The sequence below is a fragment of the Pangasianodon hypophthalmus genome, chromosome 10 (assembly GCF_027358585.1).
Source record: "Pangasianodon hypophthalmus isolate fPanHyp1 chromosome 10, fPanHyp1.pri, whole genome shotgun sequence".
In the NCBI taxonomy this organism is placed as follows: Eukaryota; Metazoa; Chordata; class Actinopteri; order Siluriformes; family Pangasiidae; genus Pangasianodon; species Pangasianodon hypophthalmus.
This window is the reverse complement of record NC_069719.1, coordinates 27116802-27132681: the sequence shown is the minus strand read 5'-3', so window position 1 is coordinate 27132681 and position 15880 is coordinate 27116802. Positions and strand designations below refer to the sequence as shown.

Genomic DNA, 15880 nt, shown 5'->3' with positions numbered 1-15880 from the left:
ACTGAAACCTGATGAAGGTGTTGGTCTGTTTATTGTGAAGAAAAAGTCGTGTTGTGGATGATGAACTCTGAACTGGACCTTGTACCACAGAATACGCAGATCTGGAAAAAAAAAACAAAAAACAAACAACATAAAAACAAGGCAGCTTAACTAACTGCATTTATATTTAGTGAGGTACTTGGATGAAAAAAGATACATGTAGGTTAAGAAAATTTAATTAACCATCAAGTTACAAGGCTGCTTTTGTATGTTTCAGCTGTTAACAAGACAAGATTCTTCGATCGGCTTGCTTTGATCAGCTCGTGCTTGTAATTCTCAATTCTGATTGGTCAGATGATGATTAATTTTCTGTAACAGCAGCTCTGACAGTAGTGTAGCTATAAATCACGTATTAACGCACTTGATCTAATACGTTTCTATAGTAATGGCTCATGCACAGCGAACTGTACGTCAGGCGCTACACATAATCTAACACTAATAATAAGCAGATTAAAAACGTGTTATTTAACAAAATAAAACATGTAAATGTTGATACTGTAAGCTTTTTTTGTAAAGAGGCATTAACATTTATGGAAGGACGTTTTCTGACACGGAAAACTCTGACAGAGGAGTCTAAGCTTTGCGGTTTCTCAGTAACATGACAAGCTGTCTTATTAACTTCACGAGAGGAAAAAAGAGAGGCTGGTGCAAGACGCTATAATGTAACGTGAAATAAGTGAAAACAGGAACTTGTCTTTTGGACGTTGCACAATATTAAATGTAACTATGGAACATGGTACAGCTCATACACGGAACTTATACAGCAGACGCTCCACATAATTTAAGACTAACAGCACATTTTTTCTAGTTTTTTAATTTGTTTATTATTAAAGTAAAACCTATAATTACTGATGTGGTGACTCTTTTGTTAGGGGATATTTATTTAACATTTACGGAAGGAGCCTTTCTAACAGTCACGGTGCTTGGTGAAGTATATCAGCACAGGAAAGCCCTCACTCTCAGTTTTCTTGGTAAAATAACTAGCTGCATTTTTAGAGAGAGCGAGAGAGAGAGCGAGAGAGAGAGCGAGAGAGAGAGAGAGAGAGAGAGAGAGAGAGAGAGACTGGTCAGGGAACAGCTGTTTATTATGGCTATAACACAGGTGAGAACAGGAACTAACTTGTCTCTCAGACATTACACAATATTAAATCTAACTGTAAACCATTAGAATGCAGGATGTTTTGTACATTAATGAAAATGTTGTAATCATTGGCAAAGCACTGTGGTATAAGCAGAATAACACACTCCAGACCATGCTGTTGTATGAAAATAATACACTTTGTGCTCTCCATTTGCAAGCTGTGCTGCATCACATCACATGCATTATTTTCATATAACAGCACGGTCAGTCATGGGTTATTCTTTGCTTAGTCAGCACTACTCCTCTACTTGGTGGATGAAAGTATTTTAACTAATTACATCACTTGCAAGTATATGTACATTGTGTCACAAAAGTCTCCATACATAAGGGAAGTTAACACTTTCTAGCAAAATGTCTTTCATCATTCTCATGGCTGGATCGGGAACCTGTCCGAAGATTGCGATGGACTTTAACAGGAACCATGGCATGCACATCACACAATACTGCTGACAAACTTATTAACAAATTGAAAAAAACAGAAGTGATGTGGACCAACTGAGAAGTGAACGTCCACGAACATCCACAGACGAAGACACAACCGACGTGGTGCTGGCAAACAGAGTCCCCTATGTATGGAGACGTTTGGGACACCCTGTAGTTAGCTAACTACTTCTGCCTAGCTAACAGCTTCATTAGCAATGCTACTGTCACAACAATTTCATTACTTGAGTGTGGCGAGTATCATCAACCCAATAATGTCATTTTTACAAAAGGATCACACAATATGTATTTTTTCACCCAAGTTACATGGCTGCATTTTCTATTTTGGAGCCGCCAAAATGTTAAGCCGTTTCCTTTTATTCATAACTATCTTAAATGTAGCTTCAGTCCGCTACTTTTGCCATGTAGTGAGCTAGCTTTATCCTCCTGCATTGCCTCTACACTGTATACCTTCAAGATGTTAGTCAAAATTGGTCACATGTACGTTAAGCATGCAGAAACGTTTATTTTCATTACACCTTGTTTAGTGTAAACACAGTTAGGAGACTCCTTGCCGTTTTGTTTAGTCTTATAGGATTTAAGAATCTATACCTCTACTCTTTCTCAAATCGTCTATCCATCCATCCATCCATCCATCCACCCACCCACCTATGGTATATTCCATCAGGAGTACAGAGAAGCCTCTTGGGAAAATCTCTGCAATGAAAAGATTAAAATCCCTCACAGTTTTCACCTGAAGATGTTAAGGTCCACACACAGCTTATTGTTTGATGATGACGTAGGGTCACCGGTCCATTGTCATCCTCCAGTGATAAGAACAAGGGTTTGGATTTTATCTAATGTATTTTTGCCCCTTACCACCATTACAAATTTATAAAAGAAACATTATCTTGAATCATTTAATTCGGGGCAATTAAATTTTGAAATATGGCATTCATTATTCATGGGCTTGGAGATAAAACCCCCTTTAATCCTTGAATAGATTATTATAATGGGCAGAAGGGTGGGCAGTGGTAAACGGGGGCAGCGCCGCACTTGTCCAGTGTGGTTAGGATTGCTCGTGTCACATCTGAGAGCAGGAGTGTGTGCCGCTTCCTTGGCCTGCACCAAAGCAATCTGGCTCATGAATAAAACACCCGCTCTATTAATATACAATGGATCTGAGTGCATTCAAATGGAAACCCTATTGTCATGCACGTATTTACCAATATGTCTCGTGTCCTTTGTCCGCAAAGTAGTTTAGTACGCAAAGCTGCTGTGGCGGAGGTTCGGAGGTCGACATGGCTGTTTGGTTTGGACAGAGTCCTGACCTCAGATGTTTGTGTGAATCTGATGCCGTTTTGACAAAGTGTGATCCGACAGCTGAGTGAAAAGGGATTTTTTCCTTCATTCATTGAGCGAATTTATAAAAAGTTCACATCATTGTGTATTAATGGAGGTTCTTCTGCAGTTCAGGGACTGGTTGCACCAACAGGGGTTATTTCAGGTCGTCACGCATGTCGACCATAACTTTATTTATTGGTTCATCTTCAGGAATCATTTTATCCTGGTCAGGATCACAGTCAAAAGTCAGTGATTCCAAATATAATCTATTAATGTGTCCGTTCTCATTCTTGCCCATTTTACAGTGTCGGAGAAACAGTGACACTTTCAAGCCAAGGTGTGGCAGCGTGACATCACAGCATGATTTCACTACAACCGTAGTTAAGAAAAAAAGTTACGAAAAAAAATGAGCAGATCGTATGCCATTCAGAGTGATAGTGAACATGTAAGAAATTAAACACGACAGGGTGTGCTGTTAAAGGAAAAACAACGGCAGCTACTGTTCCCACTCCAAAGTGTTTTATATTTCGTAAACTACCACAATTTGCCAACATTTAGCACTTTTTTATTGATTAAAGAATTACAAGTCATACCATTTACAGTTATTGTTATAGTTGTAGAGCATCCATGAAACAAGATAGATCCTGTTATCACTTATGCTACAGGAGCTATGAACATCGTTACCTCACCTGCCCTGCCTGTTTATTATCTAAAACTTAGAAAGACCCAAAAACGCAGCTTGTCATGTTCCAGAGAAAGCACAAAGACTAAACTCCTCTGTCCTGAAGACTTAAGTTACAGCTTTACTTCTGACCGTTACAAAGCGCTGACACTGGAAACCCCCCCCATAAACGCTAAACAAACATCTTACAGAAAACTCTTCAAATAATTATGTTTCTTAAACCTGTTTATGGGGTGTGTCTACCATACAAGCTCCTGTATATGTTGTTACGATATTAACGATAACGAGCGCATTAATATAAACCTTGTAGCTGGAACTACAACCTCCTGATCAATCTGATTCAAGCATTCAAAAGTGCTTTGATAAAAGAAATTCACAAAGTAATTATGATAATGCAATGTATGGAAATTGTGTTAAATAGTTATGTTGCCTTTGTTTCATTTCAGCTGGCCACTTTTGGTGCTGCCTCTGCACTACAGCTCATCATTACCAGGAAACTGCCAAAAATGGAAATGTGTGTAGGTGTAGTATTGCTCCAGAGCACATATCAGGCTGCGTGTGATTAAATTTGGTGTTTTAAACTAGTGAAAATGTTATGTTTACAGTGAGAACAGTAGTACCGCCCTTAATAGCACTGAAAGTGTTAAGGCTGTCACAGTAGCCACATGTAGGTTTGAGAGAGTTGCAGGCGGTTGGAGTATTCTCCACTTTGGGCGGCTCTTTGAGTCTGTAAAGGTGAGATGTTGTTGGACTGTGCACGGCCTGTGGTTTCTGTGCAGACCGTTTCAATGGTTCTCATGCTAACGGTAACATATAAAAAGCGCTTGAACTGCAATGGCACCTGCAGACTGTTTGTTTGAAGTGGTCGCCATTAAGCATTCGTACTTTCTCTCATCTCCTGCTCATCAGCCTCTTTTTTTCTCTTGAGAAAATAAACTTTTCAAGAGATATGAGGTTCAGTCTAAACATCTACAATGTACTGAAATGATTCATGGTTTATAAATGAACATTCAAAGGGCTGGATTTGCTTTTCTGTAGTGAATTTATTTAAAGACATTACTGACTGTAGATCAGAGCTGTCAGTGCTGGTGTGTGAGCGCGCGCGCGCGCGTGTGTGTGTGTGTGTGTGCAAGCGTGCACGCGCATGTTTGGGGGGTTGTATGTGGGGAGAAAAAATTGTGAGAACTAAATGTTTGTGTTTATGTGGTGTGTGAGTGAGAGATCACAAGAATTAAATGTTTCAGACTGAGAAAAAGAGAAAAACAGATGAATATTTGTATCCATACATACAACCATCCAGACTGCACCATCCACTTCCACCATCCAAATAAACCGTCCATCTATCCATCCAACCATACATTTGGCCAATTGTACGTATGTCTGTCCGTCCGTCCGTCCATGCATGCATCCAACCGATCCATTCACCCAATCAACTATCCACCATCCATCTGCCCATTCATGTATCCATCCACTTGCCCAATGAACTACCCATCTATTCATCCTACCAGCCCATCCATCCATCCATCCATCCAATCAACTAGCCAAAATCAATCCACCCATTCGGCCAACCAACGACCCACCCTCCACAAGTCCAATCGACTATTCATCCTTTAATCCATCCAACAATCCATAATGCACCCACTCATCCCTCCATTCAATCATCCAGCCATTAATCCATCCATCCAGCCAATCAACCAATTACCCAATATCCACCCACCCATCAAGCTAACCAACCAAACACTCTTCCAGTCAACTATCCATCCTTTCATCCATCCATTCAACCAACCATCTAATTTGTCCAACTGACTATCCAGTCATTGATCCAGCCAACTCAGCTTTCTACTGCTGGACATCTTACATGGCGCCTTAGCGGTATTTAAAACTAAAAAGGGAGCAGACTGGAAGATTGTTTTTTTCTCTGTCTGTGCTCTTTAAGATTTAAAAAGGTGAACTAATACCTACAACATCACGAGTTTCTCTACTGCCCAGCTCACAGTGTATCCGAACACAAGTTACACTTCGTAACAGCAGCTCGTAGCGAATTATGAACTACTCCCCTGCTCACTTTACCACTTTGGGTTTTTTTTTTGAAGTAGCACTTTTTAAGCTGTGCTTGTTTATGCACTGCAGGCTTAACTTGGGTAAATATTTGCTGGATATCTGCTCAGAGACCAGCCATCAAAGGTTTTGATTTTTGGCATCGCGTGGCCTCGCATGAACATCTCTCGCCTAAAAGCAGCCCCTCTTCTGCTCCCCACTGGCCCAAACAGTTCTGCTTGAAAGTAGCAGGAGTTCAAGCTGCTTTCCTATTCCTTTTCAGTAGCATTTAATTTTTAATCCCATTTAAGGCAACTAGAAATAGTATTTTGCAACAGTGAAATCATTTATAATTGATGCCTTGTTGTAGCTAATGTGGTGGCGTTGTTTAGAAGTCGATGTGATGCGTGGAGAAAAGCAAGCCTCGACCTGGAGAGAAACAAGCCCGAGCCATGCAACTCCACATACATGCAAATAGCATGCTCATGCCTCATTACATCCATTGTAGACACCAATATAACTAGTATATAACTAATATTACTAGTATATAACTAATATAACCAATACAACATTGTAGACAACAATATATCTAGAAAAAAATAGTCTGGGAGAGATTCTCACTGGGAAGAATTTCTTTGATTGCTCATCCTGTACTAGTCTTCTTCGTCCAATGAAATGCTCTCTTGAACATGCATGTCTCACCCCTGGGGGGCAGATCTTACTCTACAGTAGCAGTGTTTTACCAACTGGGGCTGTTCATTGCTGGAATTTAGCTACCTTAGACTGATTGAGAATGCGATTTCTTCTTTATATAATGTCGGGGCTTCTCTTGAGGCTCTTAGTCACCAGAGCCGCCGCTAGAATATGGTTCTGGTTACAGTGGACAGGTGTGGGTGAAGGCAGCTGTGTGAAAGCGCCTGTCAAACACTTCAACATGAGATCATTCTGATTTCCTGTTTTATAAAGGAAATATGTCAATATATGGAATCAAAGCACGACTCTCAAGCCATTTCATAGGGGGGGAAGAAAATGGAGACTGTCCTTCCAGATCCGTAACATGCAGACCCAAGATGTTGCAAGGCTGTCTCGACTCTAGTGTTCGGCGTTGTCTTTTTGTGTGCCTCCTGAGTTATGTAGTAACGGGGGGGGGGTGGAGGACCATGCCCCAGAAACGTGGCCGGGGGGAGGGGGGGTGTATGTGAAACAAGAGGCTACGTGACCACGACGGGCTTCGTCCATCCCCACAGAGTTGTTAATTCTTGCCGCCCTGCACCAGCGTGAGAGAGGGGGACATCATTCTCTATTCTCCCAGGTCAGAGTAGGAACAATTAAGTGTGGAGGGCGCGGGGGGCGCCGCCGAGCGCCGGCCGACAGTTGATGAATGTGCGGGCAGGCTGCAAGTGACAATATGCAGACAAGCGAGATCATTTGCAAATGGATGCAGGGAGACAGAAAAAGGGAGCGGGCCAGACAGAGAGGGAGGCAAAGTCAGGGGGAAGGGGCTTTAACCCTTTCTGGGCATGTCTTTCAAAGGGAAAGGAGGAGGTTTGAGGGTATCGACACGCCATTTATTGGGGATGCAGATTCAAGGCCAATACGTGAATAAAATAAACGGTTTACGTGAAAATTGGTCAAGAGATCAGTGAGCCTTGTATCGAGTTTCAAAGCCAAGCTGACATTCTGATGAAGCTGTTGTGGTGTAAAGATGCTTCAAACTTGTCTCATTTGTACTCTGAGGCTGTAGTCGTGGATGGCGCGGTGGGAAAACCCCTCTTCCTGTTAAGAGCGGATGGTTAGGTTGATGGGTAAAGGATGATCTGAATGAAATCAAAGCCCATTAGCCTGCTAGTGATGGAATAAGGAGCAGCGCTAGTGAGTCAAACCTCCCATTAATCACTCTCTCTTGTGATATGTTAATCCGACAGCATCTATATTTAATGCCAGGAAGACGTGAAGACCTAAAGATGTGCTTTTCCGTCCGTCGGCGATGGAGTGGCCTTAAATAGGCTAATGCAGAACAATCTGTTTATTCCTGTTTAACTTTTTAAAACATGCTCAAAAACAAGTGTCCTTGTCCCTCATTTGTATGCGTGTATGATGGCCCTGACTCCGGCTTCACGTGCATGCAAGATACATAAGATATATAATACTGTCCTTGAAGGCCAAACCCTCCCCCATGATGAGTGAAGAAGGACAGGCAAATGAGGCAGCACGGACGTGTAAAGGTGGGTGGTAGGGCTGAAACCCACTCTCGGAGAGAGTCCAAGCGCGAGACAAAGGCACCACCAGCCCGGCTTCCTCCTTCACCTCTGCAGCTCTTAATTGACCTCGGGCTGTAAAATGAGCTGTAGACTGGAGCTTCACTTAAGGATCTGACATGTAGATCAATCATGGCGTTGATCCTAACAGTCTTAACAAGGTGTGTGCCTGTGACTCGGAGGACGTCTCCTGCAGCCCGTAGTCCCCTCTCCCTCCCTGTCAAAGCCTGCAAGCGTGGAGTTCTGCTTCATCTTCCCATGAAATGCGTATGAACAGTCGCTGATTGTTAACATGATCATGATTACGTAATCTGATTGGTCAGAAGGTGTTGATTAATTTTCTGTAATAGCAACAATGACAGTAGGTTCAGCTACTAAATAAATTGCAGGTTTATATCAATACGCTTGTTCTAATATTGTTTCTGTAGTAACAACTTACACAGGGACTTGTATTTAAAAACGTGTTGATATGGTGACATTTTCTGGGAGGATATGTTTATTCAGCATTTATGGAAGGAGTCTCCAGTGTCTGCGTTTTTTAAACAGTCAGAGGCAAAGCTGAAAGTCTTTTCTGTTTCTCAGTACAATGACAAGCTGATTTTCTTGGTCTTAACTATTAAGGGGGGAGGCTTGTGAGGTAATGATAGTTTTTAGCTGTTCCTGTTCTTACACAAGTACGAACAGGAACCGACTTGCTTTGTGGTCATTCTGCAACATTAAATGTAACTATAAATGGATAATCTCTCATTGTATAATAAACTTAAAACAATTAATTATTGGCAAATTGCTGTGGCACAAGAGCAATAAAACACATTGTCATTATTATTATTATTATTATTATTATTATTATTATTAACACCAACCACATGTTTGGAAGCGGTATACAAGATGACTCACTGATGCTTTAAGGCTCATTTGAAGATTGATGGCTTCATACATTTCGATAAGTTCCAGCCTGCATCTGCCAGGAGGTTAAAACTTGCCCAAAGATGGATCCTTCAACAACAACATTCCCAAACATGCATCCGAATCAATACAGAAAAAGTTCCAGGATGCAGAATTATTGATCTGCAGTTCCAGTCTCCATATTTGCTCCCAAATAAATGTCTGCGTTTTAAATTTAAGGCACGCATATGGACATAAATACATTGAAAACGTAAAAGAGCGTGAAATGAGCACTAAGCAAGGTCTGTTATGTTCTACAATCTTGTTAATCATTACACAGAAGAGAGCAATTCAATGCTGTTATCCTCTCAGGGGGTGCCAATAGTTTTGAAACCAGTGTTTTGCAGTGGGGGGAAAAAAAAAGCACTTTAATGCACTAGAAACAAGTAATTAAAAAAAAATTAATTACTCCAAGTCCAGGGGGTGGAGTCGGACCTGATTCAACTCCTTCTACCTGGGTGTAGACAAACCAAAAGTCCAAGGGGTATGTTTCAGTCTGGATAAGTGTGTTTGTTGTTCAAGTCTCGTGAGTTAGGGCTTATAAGCAGCACTGGATTTGCAGCAAGCAAGAGCTACTAACATATCTTTATATAATATAAATAATGCGTACAATCATATACACACATATTTCTCTTTTTTATGAAGAGTGCCAATAATTTGAAGTTGACTGCAGGCAGGTTAAATAAAGGCAACTAGGTGCACAGAAATCTACTATCCATCCATCCACCTATCTGCCTCATTATTTAGGGCCAAGTTATAAAAAAAAAAAAAAATCCATCACATTTGTCCTGCCAAACTGCCTCATAAGGGAAAAAAACTCATCAAAGTCAAAATTAAATTAGCTTGAGACAAACTAATACGGCATTTCATTTTTATGAATAATTAGTGGCGTGAAGGTCCCTGGTGGCTTCGCCTTGAAGTGGATCAAACTTCTAATGCTCTTAAGATTGTCTGCTATTTTTTATTTATGGCATTTTTATATACTTTGTTGTCTCGAGATCCCTTGAAAATACTTCATTGTATCTGATGCGGGCTTCCTGTAATAGAATTCTGGCTGGTGTTCAGAGCTGGCGCAGTCGTTGTTCCTGCACTGTGTGTTTTTCTAATAACCAAAGAGTATTACAATCTCTTCACTTGTACACAGACAGAGGGGGGAAAAATGAATTTGTGTCTATCTTGAGATCAATATATATACGAGGAAGAAACAGAAAATGGCATGCCGGAGCAGAGAGAGACAATATTTGGAAGTGTGTGTCTGGTTTTTTGACATCTCGTGAGCTGGATTTTTCTGACTTGCACATGAACAAAAGAACTCACAGAGGGGGTGCGGAGACGCTCGTTCTTTACAGAGTGCACTTCAAGCCCTGCCAGCTGTTCCCTACTTCCTGTTCCTGCTTCATCATTAACCAAATCATTTGATCTTTTTGTCTGATAACCATCTTTCACGTTGTGTTTTGACATCCCGATTCCTGGATAATTCGCACAGAGTCACCATTCCATATACCTGCATGTTTTTGGGAGGTGGGAGGAAACCGGAGAACCCGGAGGAAACCCACGTCACACAGACAGTAACCTGAGCTCATGATTGAATCAGTGACCCTGAACTGGTGAGCTGTGAGGCAGTGACGCTACCCGCTGCGCATTTTTTTAGTATACAAAACTCCATTTATATGTAAATTGTATTAGGTAATAGAACACTACATTATACTGGACAACTGGTATATGTTCAAAAGGTCAAGTTTAAAATCTGAATATTTATACAGTGCGGCTGTGTGTGTCCTTGACCTCTTACTGACCCACGCCAGTCACACACTCAGACCTGCAGACGCTCTTAAGACACGTTCACACCTGTTAGTCTGTTTCTTGAGTCTGAATCAGAGCAAAATTGATACTTTCGATTTGTTTTGCACATTGCACATAATTAGACGTATCAAAAATGGCTGAAAATTTCTTCATAAAACTCTCAAAACTTTTCATTGGACAGAAATACAGCAATGGAAAATGTTAGACAAACCTTTGCTAAATGCGAGTCAAAATAGATAGATAGATAGATAAATAGATAATCACCTGAGCACTGAGTACCCAGAGCTGGCTCTCAAAAAATGATTACATAATTATATATAAATAACTAGTTTTAAAGGTTTGCTTTGCTGCATCCAGCTTTTATTTTCTCTTTCTTGTTCACTGACTTTTATTGTAGCATGTGATGTAGCAAACAGCAGGAATGCTTGCACCTCTTCCCCAAAAAAAAAGTGGTGATAATTAGCATTAATAAATAAACAGCACTAAACTATGAATTAAATTTGAAAAAATGGCAACAATAGAAACCACAAATGTGTGTACCCTGTACACGAGGTAAAAGAGATACGTGAATTCGCTTCAAAGTGACGGTTCCGCGAGCGAACGTGTGTGTCATGTAAGGATCTAACCATAATAGCTAGCTATGTAGCTAATTACTGCCCCTAGTGGTCTGGAGCACTTCTGTTGTGAGGAACATGCAGGATTTGTGCAGAACTTTGTTTCCGGAATGGCGAGGTCAGCACTTTTTGTTAACATTGTTGTGGTTTGGGTTTTGTTAGGTTTTGGATGTTTTGCTAATGTACTGTGCAGCTCTGGGTCACCATATTGAGAAGGCAGCATGTGGTGTTGACTTATTATTTGGTTACCGCAGATTTAGTTAGACAAGAGGGGTTGCAAAAATGTGTTGGTGCCTTTCAGAAAACTCTGCATGATAAACTGCACAGAAGCAGAAAATACTCAGAAGATAAAAGCTAGAGCACTTTGTAATACACGCCGCTACATCTTACCGGGAAATGTTCTGGTTATTTGCTATGAATTCAGGCGGAACATTGCTGGGAATTGTACAAGAAACTTTCCTCCTATTCTGGCTCTGGCTCATCGTGTTCCACAAATTGCTGGAACATTGTCTGTTGCATGTATGAAAGGGGTTTTATAGATGAGCCTCCTCTGTTTCCCCTCTCTCTTCTCACATTTCCCACTTCTGATCTTCAGACAATCGTCCTGACAGCGAGGTTAGTTGGCCGGCTGGAGATCCGGCGTGCCACAACCCATCACGTCTCGCGCCCCACTCGTCTCTGTGGTGTGTCCACCTGAGCGTCCAGCTCCTGCGCTCCTGTCACTCCTCCACCGGTCAGCCTGAACACCGTACAACTTTGTTTTTAGGTCAGGATGGAGGGAACGGGTGAGTGGGTGATGAAGATGCGCTCCGACACCGGAGGATCTCCTGGTGTAGGCTGACTGCAGAAAGTGCACTTTGCTGGTGAAATTATTCTTCATCCAAACTGAGCCTTACGTTCTCATATATAAAGTAAAATAAAAACTGAGCGTAGAAAACAACTTTTGCAAAGAAACTGGATGTTTCATAATAATTAATTTAATAATTTAAATAATTTATGCATGAAAGGGTTAACTGAATTTCCAAATGGGAATATTCTGAAGAGGAGGAACAAGATGGTGCCAGCTAAAGACACACAGTCATGGCAAGACTGGAACACACACACTTGTCCTTATTTATAACTTATTAATATACTATCACCATTTATTGTGCCTTTTTTTTGATTAATGCACTAAATATTCCACATACAAGACCGATCATCTCAGAGAGCACCTTTGTACTAAAGGAATGATTTGGAGGAGAAAACATTTCGCTAATTTTCACTCTTACGTCAAGGAGCATCATTATTATTATTATTATTATTATTATTATGTTCTGATGCCCCCTCTCCATTTATATGCATTCATTTATCAGCTGCTTTCAAAACTAAGTGTATACCTGAGCAGTTAAAAGGTTAAAGTTCTGGCTCAAGTGCTTACCAATGGATTTTTGGCAGATTTGAGATTTAAACTCAACCTTTTGTTCATTTTCAGTTTTTTCTCCCCAGTAGAGGTGATCGTTCAGCCAGAAGAGGGCAGTGGCAGGCAGTTAATGTGCGAGAGCATAATTAATGAGACGTGACTGACCTGTGATCCGCAGCAGCAGGGACAGAGAACTCGGAGCGCGACCTGGTCATTACACAGAACGTCTCAAAATGTGATTCCAGCTGCATGCAGCTGTGCCGTGCCAATGTGCTGAATTTAATCACACCGTAATCTTGTTCTGGGAGGAGATATGATGGATATGCTGCGAGCTATGATATGTGTGCGTGCTGTATTTGTGTGTTCGCACCCTTCTGGACTTGTACTCTGTGCATCATGTAATCTGCTGATGAGCCATTGATTTTAATTCCAGATAGAGGACGGATTGAAGAGATAATCGCAATTTCGCCTACGCTAATTTATCAGTCACCTCTGCATAATTAAGGGCAGGCGTGCTATTGATAACGGATTAACGTTCACTCGCGTGCGAAGCAGTACATTTCCACTACATGCTGCATGCTTTCAAACTGAAAAGGTCAACTGATGGATCCGTACATCTCTCTATAAACCGCCTGTCTCTCCGTGTCCTGCACCGGGGACGACATTGAGATGGCTGATAACGTTCAGTAACGGCGAGGCCCTTCTCCTCTGATCCTGCGATGATGAATCGAGCAGCCGGAGAGGAAAAAATGTGAAACAAGCAGATAGGAGCGAAAGACGAGGCCGAATTAAGGTCCTGTGGAGACAGCGGGGTGAGGCAGATGTGGAGAAAGGGGGACGTGGCCGGGTCTGCGAGAGCCAACGCACAGCCGGGAGCACAGAGCCGGCGGCGATAAGGGAAGCTAGAACTTAATCTTCTAAAGTGCTGATGGAGCTGGATGGGAAGCAATAAGGCCGGAACTGCCGCTTCCCAAAGAGGACACCATTATTCAACATCGGCGAGCGTGTCTGGATAAAAGCCGTGCGCGGGGGTGTGTGTGCGCGCATCTACATGTGTGCGAACATGTGTTTCTTTATGTATTATGTATCCCCAAAAGCACTAATCTCCACATACAGTGAGTGCTGAACTGTTTAAAGGAGCAGTCTGTATTTTTTAGAGCCCTCTGCTGCCTGTGAGATGAATTGCAATAAAATTGCAACGAAAGCATTAACAAACTTTTCCTTCGTCCAAGTAATTCTCTTGTACTCTGTCTCTAAAATATGTACACCTCATGAGTTGCCTTCAAGAAACATTTGTGTAACTAAGCAGCTCTGATCTGTCTGGTGGGGCAGGGCTTATTTCAGGGCCAGAAAAAAGTAACATGAAGCCTAAAATAAAGAAACTATCCAGCTCCATTGCAGGGCAATATTGAAAAATACAGCACAGCATCATTAAAATGTAATCAGCAGAGGTGTAGGGACATTTTCACACGTTATAAACCACACCATTAACACTGTATTTCTAAAAAATGAAAAACAAAAAATAAAACAGTAGGAGGGCAGTGGAGGTTGTTACAACAGGCCCTACTCATGTTGCCTTTCCAAATAAAGTATCTGCACCTGCATTAAAGGCAAAATCCATCTTGAATGACTTGCAATATCTTTATAATTAACATATGATCTATAATGGCAGCCAAGATTTATTTTGTGATGAAATTCTGAGTTTTAGCTTAAAATTCTTTCATCGACATGTTAGTACAGGTACAACAACTCAAAATCTGGGTTCAGATTGTAGGCGTGGAAATCAAAGTCACTAAGCAACAGCTCTAATGCTACAGTGGAACGGAGTGTTTGGTTGTCTTTGGTGGCTAAGAAAATGAAATTTAAAAACACAAGAGAAGAATTGCTTTATGCATTAGAAGATAAGCTCATCTCAAAGTTTGTGTCTAGTTAAGCATTCAAAGACGCAATGCAGCCTAATTCAAATTCTGTTACAACATTCTGAATGTTTCTGTGACTAAGTAAGCACTTATAAAATATCAGAAATTCATTATCATTCCCTTAGGGTTCCCTTTTGATTCTGGTTCCTCTCAAGGTTTCTTCCTCATATCGTCTCAGGGAGTTTTTCCTTGTCACCCTCGCCTCTGGCTTGCTCATTAGGGATAAATTTGTAAGTTTATACATTTAAAATTTATATCCTGAATTTATATTTTTCTGCAAAGCTGCGTCATGACAATGTCCATTGTTAAAAGCGCTATACAAATAAAATTGAATTGAACTGAAAGTGTGCGATCACTTTGGGTCTCTGGTTTCATTATGAGCAGAAGATGTTTTAAATTCTAAGGATCTTTGACCAAATTGCTCTGAATTCTCTGAAGGAATTGTGTCATTACTGAGCAGAAGTATAATTCTAATTCAACACACATTAAAAAAGGTGAAATGAACTCACCTAAACTTTACGTTTTGTCAAGTACATCTGTTTTTCTTCCGGCCGCTGTTGTTGCATCAAGTCTTTAACGTCCCTTTGTGATGTCCGAGCGGCACACAACCACAAACTTTTCACTGGAATAACAGAAATAACACCAAACAATAAATCAGCACCAGAATCACTAAACACACAAAAAATATTAAAAATATAAACATACTGAATGTGTTTCAGGGAAGAGTTTTCCTTTAATACAGTAGTCCTGGTTTTGCAGGTAGTGTTTTAACCTCCAACACATCATGGCAAGCAACAAGTCACTGACACACAAAAATATTGGCACCCACGGTTCCAAACTTTACAAATCACAGCACTGTATGAAACACTGGCGCGGCGGCCATGACAGGAGCACAGCCAGTCACGTGACTCTCCCCGTTGGGTGGCTGTTTGACTTCCGTTTCAGCAAATATTTACATTTAAACAACAAAACACAAACATATATAATACAGTAAAGCTGTTAACTAACTAATGAGTAGGTTTTAGTAAGCTAGCTATGATAAATTATTCCACTTACCAGAGTTTGTTGTCAAGGAAAGACCAGGTGTAAAAAACAAAACAAAACAAAACAAAAAATATTATCTCCTCTTGTTTGCTTTGCGCTGTCCATTTCTTTCTCTTTACTCTTTCTCTTCGCTTTTGGGCTCCATTTTTATGTTTATAACAAAGCATTATTTCCATATTTTGCTAAATATCTGCTTCTCCATTAGAAACAAACGCTAATTAAGCGAAGAAACTTA

The 15880-nt window shown here is 40.9% G+C and overlaps 1 long non-coding RNA gene across 1 annotated transcript; it reads right to left on the bottom strand.

The window, feature by feature from the left end:
• Nucleotides 1–4: 4 nt before the first annotated feature.
• LOC117598329 (uncharacterized) lies at nucleotides 5–15880 on the bottom strand. Its single transcript, XR_004578997.2, has 3 exons — nucleotides 15658–15880; nucleotides 15111–15223; nucleotides 5–101 (listed from the first exon to the last, which is right to left on the bottom strand). It is a non-coding gene; the product is annotated as an uncharacterized LOC117598329 (long non-coding RNA).